The sequence below is a fragment of the Pteropus alecto genome, unplaced genomic scaffold (genome assembly GCF_000325575.1).
Source record: "Pteropus alecto unplaced genomic scaffold, ASM32557v1 scaffold43, whole genome shotgun sequence".
Classification (NCBI taxonomy): Eukaryota; Metazoa; Chordata; class Mammalia; order Chiroptera; family Pteropodidae; genus Pteropus; species Pteropus alecto.
In genome coordinates, this window is record NW_006435764.1 from 499,666 (window position 1) to 502,322 (window position 2,657).

The window sequence follows — 2,657 nt, forward strand, 5'->3', positions numbered from 1 at the left end:
CCGTCTGCCCACCGAGACCAGGCCAGGGCTGTGGAAGTGGACTTGGGCCCAGGCTCGGAGAGGGACAGACCCATCCGGAGTGGCTCACGTGGCTGTGGGGGCTGCGAGTCTGAAGTCCGAGGGGCCCGAGGCTGCAGACGCGTCCCCGCTTCAGCGCCGCGGCTGGCACACCGTCAGACGTAGAGGTCCCTCCTCCTCTGTCCTCAGGCTCCAGGCCTTCATCTGATCAGGCGAGGCCCACCACGTCGGGCGGTCGTCTGCTCACATGGAAAACACCTGCACGGCAACGTCTAGTCGGGTGCTGGACCAAAACCTGGGTGCCATGGCCTGGCCTGCCTGGCTCACGAAGTTCACTCGAGGTGGCTCAGAACGGGGCCCGGGGACTCACCTGCCGTCTTCGGGGTTCTCTGTCGGGTGTAGGCCCCTCCCTCCCCGCCTCCCTCCCGGGCTGTCCCCCACAGCCCCTCACTTCCTGATGAGTCAGGGTTTGCGGAGAGTCATCTCAGGCTGCGTTTCGTGACGTCCGTGTGGCCTCTCCCTGTGCAGGACCGTAAACCGCTGTGGTCCTCGGGAGTGTGTCTTGTCAGGGTAAACACCGCTGGGCGTGGGGCCTGGCAGGGGCAGGGCCGGGCTGGCCGCTGCCCATGGGGGTCTTGCTGCCCCTCAGCCCGGCCGTGGCCCTCGGGGGTCCCATCCGGGTCTGGAGAGAGGCCCCACTGGGAGGCTCCTCAGCCGTCTCCCTGCACTCAGCTCTGTGTCGTGGTGGGGGGGTGGCGAGCAGGGCTGGGGGCTGCATGCCGGGGTGGGGGGGTCCTTCGCAAGCTCACAGCCTCCTCTGTTCGCGTGTCATCAGCGGTAGGTGTCCGTGTCTAAGTGCATTCGATGCTCTGTCCAGACACTTCCCAGTTCCCTTCTGTCCTGTTTGTCACAATGTCACAGAGCCCCATGACCGCACTCGGTGGGCGAAGACTGCCCAGGGGTCGCATGGTGGAGCCGAACCCCTCAATGGGGCCTAGACTCCTTGCCAGGGGTGGCGGGGTGCACTCCGGTCACCGGGCCAGGCGGAGCCCTCACCCCTGCCTTCCACAAGCTCCGTCCCCCACCACCGTCCCCCACCACACGCACTCTGTGCCTGTGGCCTGACGTCACCATGCCTGGAGCCCCACCTGAGACCTGCGACCGGCCAGGAGGGTGCTAGGGCCACCCTGGGCCTCAGAGGGCTCATGCGGCCGACCTTCCCAGGCCCCAGCAGAGACCCCCACCTGCCTAGCCGCACCTCGGGGCTCAGGGTAGCAGGGGCCGTGCACGTGTGCTGTGCCCGGCCGGGCGTCCGCGGTCCCCACCGGGGCAGGGGGAGCCTGGTGTGGAAAATCACTGGCCCTGTGCTTGGGTTTCCAGGGCCCGGTGCCCCACAGGGAAGTGGCATAATGGCCCGCCAGCCCCGCCGGCTCCGGTTCCTAATCCCTGCCCGTCCTGGCTCGGGCCGCATGCTCCGTGTCCCCACATACCCAGGCCTGGGGTCCCTGCCTGGAGGATGGCTTCTGCTCACAACGGGACAGGACGGGGGGCTTTGTCACAGGCCCCCCCAGAAGTGGCAGGCCGGGTCTCTGCCCCTGAGGGGAGCCTGGTCAGGGGAGCTGTGTCCACACCCCCGTCCGCAGGCCGGCCCCATCCAGAGACGCAGTAATGCTGAGATGGACCCCTCCGCACTCGCCCTGCACTGCGGGCCCCCCCAAGTCCGAGTGTGCTGTTCACTCCCACTGCCCGGCGAAGCCACAGGCAGGATTGTGTCTATTTCAGGAGGAAGACAGCGCGGGAGCTGAGGGCCCCTGGCCTCAGTTTACCCACAGCTGCGTGGCAGGTGCTGCCTGCATCTGCCTGGGCCGAGGGCTGGCCGGCCTCGCAGGGGGAAACCGAGGTTTAGGGCTGGGACAAGTTCGCACGCCACACCACGACCCTCGAAGTACTCCCAGCATGTCTGGGCTCAGCTCGGCTCAGAGGGTCTGACCCTCACTCACCCGAGGCCACCGCTGGTCTTTGGGGCAGGACCCTTTCAGAGAGGGAGTTGCGGCCCAGGGGACCCTTTACCTCGGTCACTTCCTGGGGCGGGAGGCAGAGGGTGGGGTCTGTGTGGGGGTGGAGGCTGCCTCCCCACAGGCAGCGGTGCAGACACCTGCCGTGGGCGTGTCTGGGACCTGGCCCCATCTCCCTCAGGGATGGCCACCCTGGCCAGGTTCCCCGTGCCCTGGAGGACGTGATTCCCTGAAGTGTCCCCTGGCTGGGCTCCCGAGTCCCGGTCACATGTGACTGCAGAGACCGGCTCTGCCTGGGAAGCAGAAGGGTAGAGGGTGGGTTGGCGAGGGGCCCTGACCGAGCTGCAGGAGCCCCCCATCTGTGGCGGCACCCCCATAGGAGCCCACGCCCTCCCTGCCCCAGGTGGGAGGGGGAGAGGAGCAAACACAGCAGGGGTCCTCCGGGAAGCACCTCATTCGAGACTCTGCTCTGCTGGAGGGTGGGGTGGGGGCCGTGGGAAGCCCACGGGACCTGCTTCCGGCTGATCTCCTGCTGGCTCTGGCCCGGCGTGTGGCTGGGAGGGCCCGAGGGCTGCTGGGTGTGTGTTGGAACGTGGTAATTGGGGCGGCATCGGCGGGGGGTGG